This window comes from Lutjanus erythropterus, chromosome 23, assembly GCF_056507025.1.
Source record: "Lutjanus erythropterus isolate fLutEry1 chromosome 23, fLutEry1.hap2, whole genome shotgun sequence".
Lineage (NCBI taxonomy): Eukaryota > Metazoa > Chordata > Actinopteri > Lutjaniformes > Lutjanidae > Lutjanus > Lutjanus erythropterus.
Genome location: NC_139339.1, coordinates 9926173 through 9947682, shown reverse-complemented (window position 1 = coordinate 9947682; position 21510 = coordinate 9926173). Strand labels below are relative to the sequence as shown.

Sequence of the window (21510 nt, the reverse complement as noted above, 5' to 3'; positions counted from 1 at the left end):
CTTTGACTTGATGTAGAGGACCAATATTCCCTGGAACAGCTTGCACAGGCAGCTAATGTCCCTTTCAACACGTCTAAAATTATGTTCAGAGGACTGTCCAATCAATGGGATTGTCCAGCGATGGGAGACCGAGCCACCTTGCAGCCAAATGAGTCGGTGTTTCATAATGGTGAGCTAAATTTATTGCAGCACCCGAAATGGTCTTTGCAGGATTTTGTCTGAGAGGAGGAGGAGGAAGCAGATAGTTTTCACTCTGCTATTTTCAGATACCACAAACATAATTGAAAAGTGTTGGAGACAAGAAAACACCGCAGACTACAGTCTCAGTATATTGGCTTGATAAAGGAGCTGGAACACAGTTAATGAAATTACTGGAAAGGTTGCACTAAAGTGTAAACAAGAAGAGAGCTTAAATTTAAGAGTTCACTTCAGACAAAAAAATGAATGAGCACAATTCAAAAGATACATGAGGATGAAATGTTTTTGTTTACTTAAAAGGATGATCTATTTTTTTTAATATGTAGCATTTTATCATCTTAAACATAATGAATGTGCAAAATATTAAGGATATCTTCCTGATTTTTTTTGTTTTTGTTCTATACCATCAATATCTGTACTGCCTTCTGGGTAGTTTTATTATTTAGCGATTATTTATTGTTTTTGTTCTTATTTTCTCTGATGTTTGCACCGTACTTTCTTGCTTACCTACTAAATTAGGAGCCACTCAGAGTATATTTGACCATTTACACAGGCTGGTCTAAGGGCAAACATAAGTGGCTCTGTGGCGCAATGGATAGCGCATTGGACTTCTAGGAATGAACAGCAAAGAGATTCAAAGGTTGTGGGTTCGAGTCCCACCAGAGTCGTAATTATGAGCTGGCAGTGGCTCAGTCTGTGAAGACTTGGCTTGGGAGCTGAAGCATTGCTGGTTCAAGTTAATGCAATATTGCACTGTACTTCCTTGCTTATTTACTAAATTAGAGATGTCAACCGTTAAAACCGCATGTCGGTCTGCGAACATACTATGCTAACATCTTTGCTAGCTAGTAGTATGAGGTAAAAAAAAAAAATGAAGCTCAGTGTGGAAACATTTCCTCCAGAAAGGCAACATAGTCAAACATAGGCCTGAGTTGTGTGATGGTACCTTTCAGTTTAGTAGTAGTATTAGTAGCACTAAGCTGTCTGTGGTCGACTGCAGAGTATTTGATGAAGCTGTAGATAAAGTTTGCAATTCAGTATGCCAAATGTATGGTTGGGTGAGGATTATTTTAGGAATTTGTCCATTCACATGATGGGTATCAAATGAAGTAGAAAAAAAAATGAAATACTCTATTGGTATCAGCATCACTGCTTGTTTTTTTTAATAATACCCTAGCTCGAAATGAGGATGATGAGAGCAGTGAGAACGAACCAAAACAGCAGAGTTTTGGCCGTAAAACCAAAACTTAGCTTAAAGAAACTAAAACACTCTGTAGAGCTGAGGGAAAGGGGGGAGGGGATTTTCTTTGTGAGACTGTCGCTACAGATGATGTCTTCAAATACACGTCAAAATACACACAGTCTTATGATTCATTGTTAATATAAAATATTTAAAAGGTGCAGCTTTAATTTACCTGCTTCTCCTCATCTACATCTCCTCTTAGTGACTGTTATACCTTAAGAGGAGCAGCATTCAGAGTGGACAGTCTCTGGTTTAGCTTAAAGTTCAGCAATCCAGTGGGGACAACTCCCTGCAACAACAAGCGTGCAGCCTGACATGTGCAGACAGGTTCTGGCACCAGCGGATGCTGGGATGCAGTGAAGCACAAAAGCTGTATAAAGGCAAATTCATAAAGCTAAAACTTTCCTTTTTTTCTTACACACAGCCACGAGTTTGATACAGTGAGCATGTATTTTTGTTGTCTTCTTGGATGCCGGCCAAAATCATTTTTAGTTGTCAGTTTCTATACGTTCTGTTGTGACCTCTCAGAGCTGACATCTGATTCAATAAAAAGTGCGTACGACTGAGCCTTTAGAGAATTTATTTTGCCTTGGAAAATTTAATCTGTGACAGATGCTTGTTTTTCTGGGGACATCGCTGCTCACAAGGCCGGGCAGGTCAAAAGTACAAGATAAGCGTGTTAGTATTGAGCAGGCAGATGGTAAGAAAAAAATCGTTGTCATTGACCTGCAACCAACTATCAGATAGCCAAATACAGCAGCAAACTGATCAGATTACTTGCTACTGTGCGTGCAATAATAAGACCTGCAAGTTGGCCATGCGTTAAATGGGAAACATTATCACTGCGGTGGAGTCAATTACAGATCTTTATTTTAGCTCAAGGTTTTAAGGTGGTTTAGTTTGTTGTCTTGAGGGTAAAAGCCTGTCTGCTTCCAGTCAGCCCCCACCCCCTCCTGCCCGTCCATACAGATCTGCTCCTCTACATTTCTCCAAATGTGGCCGAAAAGGGATGCTGTGTGTGTGCGTGTTTTGCTCATAAGGTAAAAAGTGAGCTCATGAGGAATCACAGCGCATAATGAAAGAAAGCAAAGTCTGGCTTTTTCAATTCTACCGGCTAAGTAGCAATCTGAAGTCAAATAGCCGTCGGTAACCGGTGGATGATGTTTAGCGCCAGCTCATTTAATTCCTTTATTATTTCTCAGCAAGCTCTCTGCTTCAGAAATCACAGGAAATTGATTCCATTATCTGTATCACTTTTCCTCTGTGCATAGCACCTGCATATGAAATGCAACACACCCGCCATCTTAACATCTCTGCCACTGAAGTGACATTACTATTGTCATGGCAACAAACCCCCTTCTCCATAGAGAAACTGTAGAATGCAGCATCCTGTTTTTGGAGTCAGGTAGACCAGTTTTAAATGTGTGCACGCCACATTTGGTCATGAATTTGACCATGAAAGACTTCCTTTAGTGAGCAGATTAACACGTAGACCGTAAGAGTGTGGACAGTAGAGCATTTAAGTCAGCATGTTTGTATGTTAGACTGTTCACATCACCCTGTCCAAACAGATCACGACTCGAAAAGATTAAATGGCACGAAAGAAACTCGCCTGCAACGTCCATATGAACTATTGCGCTGTGAAAGAAACTATTCTACATTTATAGTTTTCTTATCTCTGCATATTCTACATGATGTGCACATATGTCACCTCCCTCCATGGACATGTTCTGACATTTACATTGTGAAGAGACAATCACGTACTGATATTTCTACACATGGCTGTAGATAAGGAAATATTGAGCAATGCACACATCCAACTACATCAGTTAAGATAAAGCAGATATTTTGACATGAGGTATATTTTTTGCTCACCGTGCCTTTTTGTGTTATGTTTTTCCTGTAGACTTTTTATGCAAATATGATGCCTAGGTTGTGCCTTTATTCTTTATTCCTCATTTTGATCCCCATTAACTTCCACAAATCTAGTCTTTGTGGGGTCCACACAAAAAAGACAACAAGTTAAAATCACACGGTGTCATTGAGACAATAAAATTGAATATAAGGCCAAAATTAAGACCAGAAAATAAGTGAAATGACTCTACACATTGAGCAATAAATAACAGTAACCTATAATAGAAAGAACTGTCACAAGAACACCATGAACCATCATGAACTGCTGTCACACAGTTTAAATGCAATTCATCAATTATAATATTGACCACTGCAGGCCAGTGTTCGGTAGCATTACTTCTTAAAGTGCATCATGTTTCAGCATGCAACTAATGAAGCAGACAGACTAGATACAAACTATAAAAGTGTACAGGCTTGTCAAATCACCCAACCAACGTTCTTTGTAGTTTACTCTTTTATAACACAGGAGAAGTTTTACCGAACAAGTGTTGGGTAGTCGTTTCCTCTGACAAGACTTCACAGGAGGAAAAGCCTCCACAGGCACACTGGTCAATACGGTGTTGGCATTTTGATTCACAGAAAGATCTGATCATGGTGAATTTATTCAAAACGTCCATCTTGAGATCCGACTTGAGATACTCTGTAATTTAAGTACGCTGAGACCACAGCCCGTGTCCGTCCTCTGTCTGTCTTAAATGCAAAGAACACATCATCAATTAAGTGAATTAGTGGCAGTAACACAAAAAACAGTTTAGCAGTGCACCAACAAAGGCAGCGAAGAAGACCGTTTTAACAGTGATGAAGAATCTGAAGGCCGTCCATCATGTTGATAGATTAAATCATTAAGGGTGATCTACCATAACATTAAGTAATTCATACACAACACTGTCAAACAGAGGACATCGCACAGGTAACTAAATCTGTCAAGAAGCCTTTTTTTGCATCAATCACTCAATCACTGTTTCGAGTGGTGTTGACACGGAAAGTGACACCATCTGTCTCTTTATCTTTTCTCTCCATGTGCTTATAAATGCTGTGAGTTTGGTATATATTCTGTTTATTACATTTTATTTTAATTGAGTTGTTTCATGAATCATATGCTATTAATGTCCCATTATCATTAAAATTGGTTAAAATGAATGGTAATAATAGATCACGACTTGATTTTTCTGATCCTCTGCTACTTGCTAGCAAACATGAACGTAAACAACGTAAAAATATTTTTAAAAGTTTGCAATTGCAAATGTTTTATGGAAAGGAAATGCAACGTTAGGCCTCAAATATACACACCATGCATTTTAGTGAAAACCACTGAATGCAAACAAAACTTGGTTTGTTTAAAAAAAAAAAACTCCACAGAGAACCTTTAAAGACATTGTTTTGCAAGTTCACATCTCTAGCACTGTTTGTCAAGAAGTGTTGATAACATGCTAAGTAACTTTAATATTAATTTAATGTTGTTGTAACAGAGGGAAACTTCACATAATAAAATGACAGAGCCGCGATTGAAAAAGACTGTTGTGATTACCGATGGTGCCAATTTCAACAGCAGTGAATAATTGAAAACATCGCCTGTATTGTAGAACTGAACGAAATCATTACATTAACAAATGTGGCAGTTAGACCCTCAAAACGCCTCTTTGCTGTTCAATTTGCTGTTCATTGCAGATTTTTGTCTGTGTTCGTCAAAGAAAAGGACTGAGTGAGAGCGGAGGAAAAAGGCTTTTGATGTGCCTATACTCAAGGACATCGGCACAGCACCTTGCAAAATCTAATTTCCAAAGTGTGAAATTTCCTCATTCTCTCCCGTGATAGCTTCATTTCATAGTGAAAGCTAATTATGGACGCTATAATTTCTTCCAGCAGTCAAGTCATCAGCTGGTCAAATACAGAGCGGCTCACGAAATGACACAATATAATTGCTGTGGCAAAAACAAATGCTCTTTAAGATACTGGTCATCGTATTTAAGACATTTTAATACAGAGAAGCGGGAAGAATACTTATTTATATTGTCTGGCTCTTTGTGTGTGTGCATGTCATTTGGGATTACTGAAAACTTCTGTGTTTTTCCTCCCATCATACTTTCTCATGCTGTGCCTCTTAACGCCATTTCTCCACTGGAGCAGCTGTCTCTCTTTTCAGCCCGAGTAAAAGAGCAGAACAACAGTTTTACAAGCAAAACAAACAGTCAGCCCACCCCTTTGACATTGTCTTGTTAAAAAAAAAAAAGGCCTGGCCAGATTTAAGATTCACTAGGGTTGCAATCTGCATGCTAAGGCCCATCAATTTTTCATGGCTCTCACACTATGAGCACTCACAGCCAGAAGGGGGTAATGCAAAATTGATTTGTGTATTAAAACTGCTTAGCCAAGCAGGCATCACTGGGAAATGTAGTGATTACCCCCTTGGGACTTTAGAAGGCCATGTATAGTCAAAGTGATCGAAAGAGGGACTCTTCCGTGCACACACAAAAATAACCATACATCACCATCTAAAAACAAACTGAATATAATAAACTCTAAATAAACTATAAACTACTATTTTAAGGCATCACATTGAGACTGCCAGCAGGAAGCTTGAATTATTTACAACATGTGTACTTTTTAAAAACAGCGTACAGGTGATAGCAGCAGGAAAGATGAAACGCACAAGCACCTTAGATTGCAAGCCGGTGCGGTGATGTCACAGACAAAAGGACATAAGTGATTATGTCACAAGCAAATGTAACATAAGTAATGATGTCACAAGCATTTTTACTTCAGTGATGCCACGAGCATTACGACATCAGTGGTGTCACAGTCAATATGACTGATGCCACACGCAAATTGAATTAATCACACCAGTGATTCCCCAAGGAACATTAAGCCAGTGATGTCACACAGGCTTGGGCAGAGTCGTATTTGACATAGTTTGTCCCCTCAGAGTTGCCGTACCGCAGGAGTTGCTGGTGCAGTTGTGTTGTTGACACGTGGGAGAGAAATTAACACACACTAGGGGCTAACTTGTGCCTCCCACATGCGACTATGACAAACTATTAATTTGTTAGGCCACTCCCCCGACCACGCCCCATTTTTGTCAGTTGACGTGAACAGATCATCAGCTGTCCTCTGGCTCATGACCGACCTTTCCACAAAATCTTGTGCGAGTCCACTTACCATGCCCATGAACACAAGAACTAAACTGAGCTAAAACACAAATTTTTGTGGACCAACCAGCTCACCAACAGAGAGACCTGGTCGCAGATAAACAGAGCCTTTGGCTGCTGGTCACTGCACAGTCTCTCCATGTCTGTTTATTATTTTCTTATTAAACCTGTGCAGTTAAACAAACCCAAGATGCTTGGTTACATTGGTGGTGGCGGTGTTTCTTTTCTGCAGGCATCTCTTAGTGTGTTTCTTTCCAACATGCTGTTGTTTTTTGTGCTACTGTTTTCTTAGCTTAGCTTCCTCAGTGTGATTAACCGGCTAACTTTGTTCACAGACAGAACAAAACTAAGTTACGGACTTGCGGTGCAGGGATGAAGACCCTTTTCAGTGGAATGGGGATGCATGTTGGACACTTGTTCGGCAGGGATGTGAATGTTGTTCTGCTTGTTCTCTTCAGTCATTTTCTTGGCTAGACACTTAAAGGTGTCAAATTGTAGCCCAAGCCTAACTGCTCTCTGGTCGCACATGCTGTGCACGGAAGCTGAATTTAACAGAAAGAGGATTGTTTGTATTCTTGATAGTATTAAAAGTCGTACCTTTGGAATTTACCCTGGCACACGGTAACACATTGAACATCACAAGCTTTTCAACAACAGTGGTGTCACAAACACAATGACACCACCGATAGAAGCAGGGTCCGCACTCTGTTTGTTTGGCTGACCTGCAAAGAAACACTCAGACTGCAGAGTGGTGTTGGTGTTACTCAGAGAGAGGTGTTTCTTTATCTAGAAAATGATGTCATGATGCGAGTCATCTATGAGCACAGATGACTGGCAGAGAGCATATTGAGTAGACGACAGTCATCAGTTTCATCTGGACCTTTGAACACATCGCCTACAGAATATTGTTTATTAGCTACAGCTGATATTATCTACCACTGCCAGTGTTTTTCATTTTAACCAGCGAAAGGGACGGACGGTTCCTGCATGTTCCGTCTACTGTTCTTTGGTAAAGAAAAGAGCAGAGGTACAAGATAAGAGCTGGAGCACATGTATTATTATAATTTCAATATTTTTGATATACAACCCTAAAGGTTCCACTTGAAACACTTTCCACCTAAAACCTAAAATAAAGGGTTATACCTTGAATACACAGCCCCATGAGAGGTTCTACAGAGAACCTTTCTATGGTGTAATAGTTCAACCGGGAACCTTGCCTGAGGGTATTATCAAGAGCATTTCCATCTTCTGAGGGTGCCAAGAAGAAGCCACCTGGGGTTCTCCCAAGAAACATTTTATCTTCCAACCATTTTATCTACAACCCACCGGAACCCTTTTATATTGCAAGGATTTTATCCAGAATCCCACCTTGGTGGTTCTATTGAGAACCCTATATATCAGAAGGGATTTATGTAGAATCTCCCCAGGGGGTTCTTCTGAGAACTTTTTTTTATATTTCAACCATTTTATTCTGAACCCAACTGGAGGTTTCTATCAGGAACCCTTTTGTATTCCAAGTGTTTTATCATGAACACGTCAGTGCAGTTCTACTGATAACCCTTTTATGTTATGGTACAAAGAACCCTTGAAGAAAGAGTTCCTCAAGGATTTCAACAATCCTTTAAGAACTCTTCCTTCTAAAAATGGTTCTTTGGATGAAAACTGTTCTTAATGGAACTCTAAGTCTTACAAAGAACCCTTGACAAACACTCTTCAGAAGCAAATGGTTCTGGGTAGAACCTCCCCCCATCAAGAAGAGCATGTTTGGAGCCCTTGTTTCTCCGAGAAGGTGGTAAATTTGCCTGGTGGTTAATATCTGATCCATGATCCCACTGAAACAGCTCAGAGGAAACACTTGTAAGATTCAAAAGATCATATCATTAATCAACAATGTCTCCTGATTTGCTGAAAGCACACAGCTGCTTCTTATCACTAATGCAGACACTGATGTGCGACTGATGATGCCTCATTGTACGTACAAACCATCCGTACTTTCAGGCTGGCTCTGTTGTGACAAAGGATTCTCTCAGAGGTCACTTTATTCAGCATAAGGGTGGGGGAAAAAAAAGGTCTAATCTCTGCAACAACAACCTGACCTGTGTCCATCCTGGATTTACAAGTGCTCACCTTTGTACAGTAACCTTGCCTGGCAGTGGAAAACATTACTAACACATACATATTTATCAAAGCACGTTTGTAGGGGTCATGAAACGAGTCGTGTGCGGACTCTCGCCCAGCTCCCCTTGCCTGCTTATACTAAATATGTCCTTGGTTGTCAGAGGAGGTGAATACCTGCACTCCTGGAATATTTACCAGCCCTTGATTTGGCAGTTCCAACCATTATCAAAGGGATCCTTAATATGGTAAAATAAGCTCAGGTTACCCACTCTGCGGAGGGAACTGACACGAAGGAGGTTTTTTTTTCTTCAACATCATCCTGAATTGTTCAGCAGAATGATTAAAAATGCATCAGTTTTTGCTTACCAATGGGCTGTGAGAAAACTTATTTCTTTTGAAGAATGTAATCTTAGAAATAAGGGTTCCAAAAGGGTTCCTCTTGAAGGGTTGAGGTTCTACCCGGAGCAGTTTGCTTCTGAAGAAACTCTATTTGAAGAAAGGGTTCATCAAGGGTTCTTTGTAAGACTACAGGATCCATTAAAAACTGTTTTCATCCAAAGAACCCTTTCTCAAATTAGTTCTTCAGGTTTGATTGTTGAAATCAAAGACTGTGAATCAGAGTTTGTCAAGGGTTCTTGGTAGCATAACACAAAAGAGTTCTTGGTAGAACCCTCCGGGTAGGTTCTGGAATAAAAGCTTGGATTCTTGAAAGAAAACCCCCATGTAGGTTCTATCTAAACTTCTTGGAATATAAAAAGGTTCTCGATAGGTTACCTCTGGAATATAAAAAGGTTCTTGATAACCACCCAGGTAAGCTTGAGATAAAACAGGTTGGATGTAAAAAGGTTCTCAGTAACTACTCAGGTGGGTTTGAGATAAAATATATATATAATATATATAACAAGGTTCTCGATACAGCCTTCCAGGGTGGGTTCTAGATAAACCCCTTGGAATATAAAAAGGTACTCACTAACCACCCAGGTAGGTTGGAGATAAATAGCTCGGAATGTAAAAAGGTTCTCAACAGAAGAACTTGGAATATAAGAGGCTTCACAATAGAACTCCACAAGTGGGTTCTAGATAAAATACTTGGAATATAAAAAGGAGGAACCTTTTACCGATGGTTCTAGGTATAACCCTTCATGTTGGGTTCTAGGCAGAATCTCTGAAAGGCTTCAGAGTGGAGCCTTTGGAAGAGGGTATACAAAGAACCAAAAAGGGTCCTCCTTTAGGGACAAGCCAAATATCGCTTTATGGTTCTAGTTAGCACCATTACTTCTAAGAGTGTAGCTTTCACAAAGTTTCAAATTTACAGACTTTTCTGTCGACATGAATGTGAAAACAAATTCATAGCATCCCCATAAATTATATACTCATCAACTCACCCTCCCACATTATGCTTTGACAACTCTTCAACTCTGAAAAGCACTCAAAGGTCATTTTTATCCCGCAACATGAAAAGCTCACTCCAATAAAAGTAATTTAGTCATTATTTGCCAAAGAGTTGGCACACGTCACTGTCGCCGCCAAACAAGCGGTGAGTCACAGTCGGTTAATGGTCAGCTCAACAAGCAAGAGTTTAACACAAATGGAATGCCATTTCTTGATTATTGCTAGTGTCATGCAAGCTTTATTTAGCGCTGACCTGCGAGTCAAAACATGTCCTCCATTGAAGGGCCTCCAGTGAGAGGCTGGAGCTGAGACTGAGTCTATTAGGAGGGCTACTGCATGCCAGCAATGAAAAGAGGTGGTGAATGTGATCAGAAGCATTCAGACTCAAGATGGTTATGTTGGATATATGCACGCATATAAACTCTTAAAGGGATAGTTTGGATTATTTAAAGGTGGGTCTACAGCAAAATGCATTTTAGCCACCTAAAAACATTCTCACTTTATTTAGGTTATTTTAACTTGCCATCATAAGCCTTTTATGCCTGGAAAGCGTTGTTATAAAATGCAGATATCACTCTCTCACTGAACCAGACTCCATTTTACCTCAGAGAACACAGTAATTACTGGTCAACTTCTGCCTTGATCGGTTAGTTTGTTTGTGTTATTGTGTGACTTTGGTGAATCCAAACCAGACTTTTAAAGCACCATCGTCACACAATGACACTAACAGACTAACAGATCGAAGTGGTGGTAGACCAGGAACTCCTGTGTTCTGCAAGGTGAAAATTACTGATTTTGTTAATGAAGTTTGGTTGGTTTTAAGACAGCAATATTTGGCTTGTATCAGAGTGGTCTTCCATTATAAATGGGGGTGTCTGAAAACATTTTAAATTTATTATAAATATAGTGTGCATTTAAAATGATAGTGATAGTTTATACACTGACTATGGACAACCACTTCAAATAATCTGAACCATCCCTCTGAAGTGGGTTTTTCTCTTTTCTTTAATGTGTAATATAGTTTCATGTGCATAAAAAAGGTCTGCAAAGTCACAAAGACCAAAGTCCACGCCAAAGACAGTTACTCACTCCTAAAGAAAACACTCACTCTGTAACTTGTTGACATCACAATGTAACACATTTGCATTACATGCAGCAAATTTGGAACATATTTTATGATGAGATTGGGGCCAGAAGCTAAGTGTTTCAAACAGAAGTGCTGCAGCAGTCAGTATGAGAAAAATAAAGTGGTTTTTGAACCTGAAAACATGTAAACTTATTCCAGTAGAAACCCAAAATAAAAGTATGAGCTTGAAAATGAGCATACTTTGGTCACTTTAAGCGATTTGGGCCAAAACAAACTTGCCAAATTGCATTAAATCGCTGCCAAGTAAAGACAGATCTATACACTGCTGTGAAGTTTGAGTGAAAAACATGATTCACACTCCTCTGGCCTTCTGATGTTATCTCATCTTGGCTGTGGAGAGAGAAAGAAGCTCATTCCTGTCAAGAAAAGACTGCAACCCGTGCTCGGGATCGTGGCTGTAAATGGCAGCGTGGCTTTTTATCCATGTTTGAGGAGCAGCTACTGACCTTTACAACTAAGAGCTCAAACATGTTGTCTGCTACATCTGGGCTTTGGGCCTGGCAGTCACCGGGCTTTTCGGTGATTATGGAAATATTTGTAGATGTCTCTGCCTGGAGAGAGCCCAGGGGAGCATTTACCAGGCCTACCATCAAGCCTTTCCCTCCATCAAACTCCCATCTCTGTGCTGGATTCCTCCTCGTGTGGCTTTGTGGTCGTTTCTCAGCCTGTAATCTTTTGCCCCACAAACTATCTCGAGCAAAACAGAGGAGCTGCCATGGGGATGCTTTTGTTTTAAAAGTAAGACATTTCTCTATCATCAAACATCGTGAAGAAAGGAACTTTTGCACACAAAATGCAGCACCAGCACTATTAAGTGATACAGATACAATAAATACATCATAAAGTCATCAGAAAGTGGATTGAGCTCAAACTCATCCCAAATAGCAAGCACAAAAGAGCATTGCTAAATGTCGCAAAAAATGACAAACCATGTGTTCTTTTCGGTGTCTATGAAAAGTCAAGTCAAGTTGGTTCAATGAGACGTACATGTACGACGTTTGCGCGGAGGACTGCTATGATTGATGGATCTCCCAGGAAGCTACGATGATTGGCCAAATTTGTGGAAAATTTCGAAGTACGTGCAGGTTGACTTTGGTTAACTGCTGCATCCCATAGGGACTGAATAAATAACACTTTTATATTTACGCCAACTTAATGTGAAAAGACTAGTTGGTTCCACTAAATTACTAAACAGTATCATAAAGACATAATAAAGTTAATTCAACCTTGTTATTATTATATAACGTTGTATGAGAGACGAGAGGAACAGATATATTCTTACAGTTTTGACAGCATAGAATTAGTCACGAAACTTCAAGAACCTGCGATTGCTTGAACAATGGTGTTACTCACACAATCACATTGTTGGTTTTCCCTTATTATTTCTTTTGTGGTCATTTTATATTTATTTCCTTACCTATTCAGTGCAAATGCAAAAATTATAATAACAATCGCAACAATCAGACTTACATCTTCCTTTTCTTTCGAGTGGCTATTGTGTTCGTCTAAACTGAAAGGCACATTTCCTTTATGCTATACAATCATTGTAATTGTCATGTAAGCTATTGTAATTTCTAGGTAAAGAAACAATAAAGTTTTTTAAAATTACTTGATGAAAATATGATGTATCAGAGGCAGTGATAAGCAGTATTTAGGATGAAAGGCATGATGTGTTTGCAGCTAGAATGGAGACGAATTTTTAATTTTCAGTAAAACTGTGGTTTTGTGAGTTGTGAGTCTGCCCAAGCAACGCAATTCAAGCCGTCATGGCAGGCAGAAAATATTTTGTGCCACTTCAGTACCTGTTCCGACACTTTCTGAGCTCAGACACATTTCATCCCTGAGTGTTCTTTTAGCGGAAGGGGTCACATTCAAAATCTGAGCCATTCAAATTTATTTTTCACCATTCGGCTCCAAAGACAGATCTGTAAGTGCACTATCTCCAATACGTGGGAGGATCTTATCTAACCTTTCCTGCCTCATGAAAAATTCAGCATCCTGGCTACCAATCTCCGCCGTCTCAGGATGTTATGTCCGATACAGAGGCGGAGGTGCTGGGGAGAGAAGAGGAAATTGCTTTGGACTCCAGCACTGTATGATCAGTATTATCACTGCAATGGACCTCATTCACCCACATATTCTATAGCGCCCTTTACTGCGTGCGTCCACAGCAGTCAGATCTCATTCCAGCCGTGCATGGTGCTCTGGATGTGTGTGTGTGTGTGTGTGTGTGTGTGTGTGTGTAAGGCCTTGGTTTTGTGACGGGTCTTTGTGATAGGGGTGGCAGGTTACATAACAAGAGGGGGGGGGGTGGCGGTGACAGCGGCGGCGGCGGGGTGCAGAGGAGTTGAGCGGCAAACTGTGGCATGACAGCTCTCCGAACGTAGAGGGAAGGTCTAATGCGGGTGAGTGACAGAGATGTCGAGATAAAGCTTCCTGTCAGTCTCTGGCAAGTGTTGCCCACCATCACTACCAACCCCCACCGCCCTTCATCCCTGAGGGGCCTGGCAGACAGGACAGAGGAGATCCTAAATATCACGCAGCTCCTCAACATTAGACAAGCCAAACATCTGTTTTGTACAGAGACGCAGGCTTCTCTTCCTCAGATTTTTCATCTTATTCACCCTCACTCTCTCTCTGTCTCACAGCCTGACTGCTCCTCAGAAAATATCTATATATTATTAAGAATCTGAGTTATATTTCATGTTTTTGACTTTTGCAGACAGGACAGAGATGGTTAACTGACAGAAAATGCTGGACAGGTTTAGCTTTGCCTCTTCTCTCTAGGCAGATTTATCATTTATATTTCTTCAGTTCGGATTCAGTTTTGCCAGTGGTTAGTATTATTTTCTAGGCACTTTTAATGAAACGTCTATTAGCTTTCTCTCAAACAGTTACATGAGAAGACTGATACCACTGTCATTTCTCAAGGTAAAATATTGATCCGGAGCCAGCAGGCTGCTTGACTTTAGCCTAGCAGAAATGGAAACAGCTTGCTTGCTAGCCTTCTGAAAAGTTTGTGGTTAGTTTTATGTTCTCAGCAGTTTTAAAGGACTTATTAGCTTTCTATCAGACAATTATATGAGAGGATAGATGCCACCATCATGTTTCTGCATTAAGTATGGATCTGGAGCCAGCAGGCTGTTAGATTAGCCTTAGCTTAGCATAAAGAATGGCAGCAGGGGGAGACAGCTTGCATGCTTGCCCTCTAAAAAGTTGGTGGTTTGTATTATTTTCTTGGCAATTTTGAGACTTACTTTAATACTTTAACATTTCGGGGAAAAAAAGATTATAAACTTTCGATCCAACAGTTTAATCTGTACGTATAAAAATAATTTGTGGTTTTAGGGGTAGTTATGAAACAGTATCTCTCGACATCTGAAAATGAATAATGACCCAAATGTTGAACTATTCCTTTAAGAGAATACTTTAATTTAATGAACAATCTGTAAACCTGATACTGCAGCCTATAATTAAACCTTCAGCCTCCACGTGTAAAAATATTTTTACATGATGGTTTGCCATCGCTACTGCTGCAGCATTTTTAGAATTAAAAAATAATTATAAAATCAAGTTCACTTCTCACGACTTACTTGAAAGTGTTTGAGTTTTGCTTGACAGTGTCGTTGATCAGCTTCTAACACGCAACAAGGAAAAGTCTGCAGTTTTCATGTAGGACAGTTGCAGAATAAAAGCAGGACAGCTACAATGGCTACTACTGTACAGTGGGTTTAAAATTAAGCCTGAGGCGTGAAAAACCCACGCAACCCTGACAGCCAGCAACTGTATATTTGCTTGGCTTTGCATACAAGTGTGAACAACACCATCAGCTGCACGATCTCACGGTAATGCCTCGGCCCATTAGACGAGAAGTCACACTGCTTTTTATTTCCACCCCTGCCTCCGCTGGGCAGAGGGACAACCCCTGTCAGCGAGCACCACCCGCCGAGCCAGACGACAAGGAGCAGCCGAGCCGAGGCACCCGGCCAGAGAATTGCCAGCAGGGGCGCCTGGCCCATCCGAGCCAGGCTCTCCGGCCGGACGTCCACCTGGGCGATAAACGCCACGGACCCCGCTAACCCCTGAGGACTCACAGCAGGATGTGGATACGGAGTCGCTGCTGTTCTCCACAGTTGAGCCAAATCCCACAAGGAAAAACGGGGGAATGATGTATGTTGATTGTAGCAAATGTATGTTAAAGAGATACAGTGTTACACATTTAAACTTAGATTAAAAGGCAGCGTTTGGTTTGAGAATCATTTGTGGTTCAAGTGAAAGTGGCAATAATAAGCTGTAAAAATACTCCACTACAAGTAAAAGTCCTGCATTGAATATGATATGATATGCTATATCATTTCTTATTACTCATGCATTAATGTGTCAGTAGCATTTTGTAGTTAGGTGAGGTTGAGCAAATCTTTGGCTGTTTTATAGCCTGCAGGGAGCCAATTTTGGCCTGTTTTATAGGGTTTTATTTAGGATTAAATTTAACTATAGATTACCCAGATCTTAAAGTGACAACTCCTGTCTTGTTTTGTCGAACCAACAGTCTAAATCTCCATATTATTCAGATTACTGTAATTTAAGATGAGCAACAACAGAACATTGTCTCTTCTGACGAGCTGAAAACGTGACATAATTGTAATTTTGCATGTAAAGATTCAAACAATTAATCCGCAATGTTGATTTTAATGTTATGAAATCTTGTCAGTGTCATTGTGAAGTTGTTGTTGTATTGCCAATATGTTCTGTGTTGTGATTTTTATACTAGTTGAAGTTATTTCTTTTAGCAGAGATGTTGGTCGTAGGTGAAAATTAGCTAACTTTTTGCATTATCCATGTCAAATAAACAAATAAATATAAAATAACTAAGTTATTATGAACAGTCTCTGACACTGAGTTATCAACAAATTAATACTCATCTAATTGTTTAAGTCTTTATGTGTTATGTATGTAAAAATCATTTGTAAAGAAACCAGTAACTGTAGTTGATATGAATGAAATGGAGTAAAAGTGCAACATTCCTCTCTAAAATGTAATGGAGTAGAAGTATAAAGTGTCAGGAAATGGAAATACTTAGGTACTTGAGTAAATGTAATTAGTCATATTCTACCAGTGGTGAGAATATACTTGTTTTGAAGCCTAAATCAGACAGAAGTAGAGAACAACAACCCCTGAAAACAAAAAGACAGGGAGAAAAGCGTTGTCCTGGAATTTTTTTGGTTCGAAGTGATCCAGAATTTCCCACAAAGATTATCTCTTTCCTGGCTTTTGGTGGCCTCAACCTCTGAATTTCCTTTGACTTGCTTTACAGTTGAAGCTGCAATCAATCCTCAGTCAGATCTCCTCCCGTTTTCTAAACAGCCCTGAAGAATGAAGGAAAAAAAAAACACTGCCAATAATTTAGTGTTGCATTCATGTATACTGGAAGTGACCAATTACTTTTGTTATGCAGAGTTTCCATCAATATCAGCTCTAAAGTTGTCCAAAATGATTTGAATCAGTGGCCATTCATGCACATCAGTGTGTGACATTTAGAGCGTGAGCTCCGAAATACCAGTCGGCCACAGCTGCATTTATTATGTAAATGCGAGATGTGAAAATCAGTAATTATAACATTATTTAAAAACACATTTTCAAATTACAGCCTCTCCTTTGTGTCCACGTTGTTAATGCTGCAAACCGTTTATTAACTGTCCGTATGTAGCCCGTGGATGTAACAATCAATGTATGTATGTCGGTTGCCATGGTTTCCTGTCCTGATGTGTGGCTGCGAGTTGTGATCTACATTAGAGAGTGGGCTTTTTAGTGATGTGGGGGCATTGTAATAGAAGAAAAGAGGAGCGTTCTGTTTGTGATGCACGTTCATAATAAGAGAAGAAGAAACAGCCTGAGACTGTCGGGAGCTGTGTTGAATATGCACACATCTTAACGCTCATTGTTTCAGCGGTGTTTGTGTAAACTGTTTTTATTGACAAAGAGCACTTTGACCTTACAGCTGATTGTGTCCAAAAAGCCTAACAGCACATATTAAGCCTGTAATTAATACCTGCTGAGGTAAAGTGGTCCGCGCTGTCCTCGCTGTGAAGCACAGACAGATAAATTATCTGGAGGAAATCAAGATAATGACTTTCATTTACTCAATAAGCAGATATTAATTATCTGTCCGACAGATTAGGGGCCCAGACTTATTGAGAGCCTTGAGATAAATGGCTTTCTGATCAAGATATAATGAAAACCTTTTCAGGTAGCACTCATGAATTCACATACACTGTAAAAAATAAAGTATTTATTTTTACCTTCAAAATAAGCAGGTGTCTGGACGGCCTTAAAATTATACATTGACTAAATTTACAAAGACAAGTTGAGATGATTTTGTATTGATTCAAAAGAAACAAACTTTTCTATTTGAATAATCTTGATATTGATTCATACTTGAGAAGACATGTTCAATAATCTTAAGATATTAAGTTGAACCAACAAGTCCTTGGTGAAAAAACGTACCAGAATTTATTTCCCTGATTTCATTTATTCAAACTATAAAAAGAAGGGTCTCAGAAGAGTTTTAACTGAAACAATGCATGTGGGAAGTCTGCTAATATGCTTATCATATTTCTTTTTAGAAACTTTGTACAGTAGATTAATTAAACTCATCATTTCAAATCAAAAGACATCAAAAGACCTCATGTTTAAAAGTTCTGAAAATAAACACTAGACATTTTAAGTTTAATTAGCTTGCATTGTAAAGATAAACTATTTGTTTTAACTCTAAAAGTTGGTGTCAGGGCTGCCTTAAAACGTTAAGCTGACTGAATTTGAAAAGACAAGTTGAGGTAAACTTCTTTAGTCAAATAAACTAAACTTAAGATATTAAGTTGAACCAACAACTCTCAAACCACACTGATGATCTAAGTGGAAAGGATTTGAAACTCAATTCAATACTAACCCTCATCACGGTTCACTCTGTTTTCATTATTGTGAAAACCAATAACCATGGCTTTTAATTTGTTTGTTTTGGGGTTTTGTTTTGTTTTCCTTTTTTCTCTTTAAATCTTTCTTATATAAATACAGATAATAATTCAGTTTTACTTGAGAAAACATTTTCAATAAGCTTAAGAAATAAAGCTGAAACTGCTCCCAGTGAATTTATTAAATGTGTTTATTAAAGTCAAAGGGGGACTGAATTCAACACTCATAAAAACACACTTATATAAATATGTTTTCTTCAGTCTCAGGAGAGTTTTAACTCTCAAACAATGCATGCTGGGAAGTCTGCTAATATGCTGCTAATGTTTCTTTAGAAACTTGATTTAATGAGTTGATTGAACTTATCTCAGTACATTCATTAACTTGAATAAATAAAACCTGTATATTTACATTAATTTGAGTTGATTCCACTAACCTGCATGTATTTTTACAGTGTATTTTATCTGTGTATTGTATCTGCACTTGTTTCAACGATTACCAGCGATGTTTTATTTCAGTGCCACACCCTTACGTCCGACCAGCACAACACTGCGTTTTATTTTCTTCTGGGAATCTGATGTTATCACAAACATGGTGTCTACGCTATAGCCCCCTCCCCCCACCGCTGCCACTGCCACCCTCTGTGGAAAAGTAATGAAATGATGAATTTGTGAAACAACCGCAGGGTGACTATGATGAATTTTGTGGTATCTCTCAGACTAATAGCTCTGTCAACAAGAACAACTCTCTATAGACGAGCGCAAATAGGCAAAGCAATCATGGTATTTGTGGTTTAATGCACAAAACATGGGCGGCGGTTGCTTAAATCGTGGCTGCAGATATCTCTCTGATGACGGAGGTTAATCCAGCATTGATTACTGAGGCCACTGTGTTGTTGTTTTTTTTTTTCCTCCAGAAACACTGAAAATGCAGCCTGGCTGGTGCCTCTCTTCACGAGCATATTTGCCAGAGGGGCGAGCTGATTTGTGGCGGGCCATCGCGCGTTTGGCCGTTGTCCAGTCGTTTAACCTGCCAATAGCAGCATGATCTTGGAGATACTCATGAGAGCAAATATTGCCCTGCAGCCTAGCTGAGCCGGTGGCAGGAGAGCAGTCTGGTTAGGCTACCACGAGGCGGGCGAAGGAAACCTTATCTAATATCTGCCAAGGCATTCCTCAAGTTGGCAAAGTGTCGGTGGGCACCATGTTCGCAAAAAAAGCACTTCTCCTGGCTGTGAGGGGAGGCTCGCTGGGGGATTCCTCTGAAGCTACAAAAACGCAGACAAACACAGGTCGCTTACGTTGTTATTGTGATTATTTAAACCTGGGCGGTGGGTGAAACTTCTCTCGTCTACAATACACAAACAGTGCATGTGGGTGGGAGCAACCTTTTTAACATCTGCCAGCAGTTACAGTACATCACTGCTAAGATTCCCTGATAAAAATAATACTGACTTATACAATATCACGCTGAAGACAAAGACTGTATTACAGCCAGCTATTATTGTCACTGTGTTTACTGCTTTTGACCTGTCTGTGTTGGACGTGTGGTTAAAGTACAAATTAAGTCATTCTGTAGTGAGTCGATATACTTTATCAGCTGCTCACATCATGATGATATGATCCAAATAATCTTTTGTGCGATCAAATTGGAGGTTAGAATCATAACAACCTCTGCATACATCTGTACTGAGCGTGGATCATTTTAGCAAAGACATACGTGATATTTCAGTTTTCATTTTTCCTTCACCTTTCTATATCTTCATCTTGCTGTTTCAAGTTCAATCAAATTAAATTTTGATCCCGCTTACCTCGACAACGCGTGTCCAGCGGGGATTCTGGCAGTGACGAGCGGTGGCGGTTTACGACGGCGTCGTTTCGCTGTGGAGAAAGATGAAAGAAAAATATGTGCAAGTGTGCGAGGATACTGGGGTTGAAAATTAATGTTGTGATTATTTAGATTATGATGTATGTAGCATCTTAATTAGCTGATTTGCAGAATTATGCACTGCTCTTTAGTCTGTGCACTACCTCCCATTAAACTGACACATTTAATTTTTTTTTGCCAGTTTACCCCCTCATAATTACTTTAATTTCTAATTAATCTGCCAATTATTTTCTTGACTAATTGATTCATCCACCACAGTTTTCTAAGGTTACATCTTCAAATTAGAGCCTGACAGATACTGGATATTTGGGGCCAATGCAGAAACAGATATTAAGAGATAAGAAATTCCAATAAAAGATAAATTGGTTAATATTCTTTATATAAAATATTCTATGCAAAATATGGAATATAGACATAAACACACATTTTTACAGTGATCCCTCAAAAATGGTTAACACTTGTGACAAAGATATATGATGGAGGCAGGATATCAACAATAAACTGTATTTTCCATAATGGTATCAAGGCACTGAAATAATAACCTTGTATTTTTAAATTACTGTTTTTTTTTAAATTATAAATGAGTAAAAAAAAAAAGACACACACAAGTAAACTAAAATATATTGTATGTATATATTAAACCTGAAGTTAAAGATCAAATATACATAAATTGCTGCCTATAAAGCTGATAAATTAAAAAAAAAAAGGGTAGGTGCATATCGGATAGCATATATTCTGATACCGATATAGATCAATGACAAGCCAATACTGGGCTGATAATATGAGTTGACTGATACATTGGCTGAGCTGTACTTTAAATGTCTTATTTTGTCTGACCTATTTTCCAAAATACTAGTTTACATGATACAAAAGAGAAAAAAAGTGGAAAATCATTCATTGAAGAAGCTGAAGGTTTTGCATGAAAACTGACTTTAAGTTGATTAGTCAATTATCAAACCGGTTTCCAATGATTTTTCATCATTTTAAACATGGCATTGAGAAAGTATTCAAGTATTGATACTTTTGACGACCTTATATCAATGTGCAGTGTCAAAATACATGTAGTACAGTATCACTGTAAAAGTAATCAACCGTGGGAAAAAGGATCAAGGAAGTCACATAATTCACATAAAGTTTCTTTATGATTCAAGCACACAGATGTTGATATTTGCACTTCCTCATATTAATCAATATCTGAACATATTCTTATTGACGTAGTAATAACTCCCCTTCTTGTATCAATTAAACATTTAATATGAAGCAGAGGTTTTAATGTCCTCATCAGTTTCAGGATGCAGATGAGCCCTGGGTGGATCAACACATTCACACACACGCACATTTCTTGGGGTGAGAAACAACAAAACAAAGAAACCCCTCTTAAAACGCTTTAAACAGCTAATTAACTCTGTACAGAGGCATCATCATGCATTACACGCGCTTTGTCTCTTTGTCTTGTGCGTGTGTGCTCGCAGCAAGCATGTTTGCACACATGTAAGAAA

The 21510-nt window shown here is 39.1% G+C and overlaps 1 non-coding gene across 1 annotated transcript; it reads left to right on the top strand.

Annotated features, from left to right (window-relative positions):
• The first annotated feature begins 775 nt into the window (after window positions 1–775).
• On the top strand, window positions 776–866 carry trnar-ucu (transfer RNA arginine (anticodon UCU)). Its single transcript is given in 2 exon segments — window positions 776–812; window positions 831–866. It is a non-coding gene; the product is annotated as a tRNA-Arg (tRNA).
• Window positions 867–21510: the final 20644 nt, after the last annotated feature.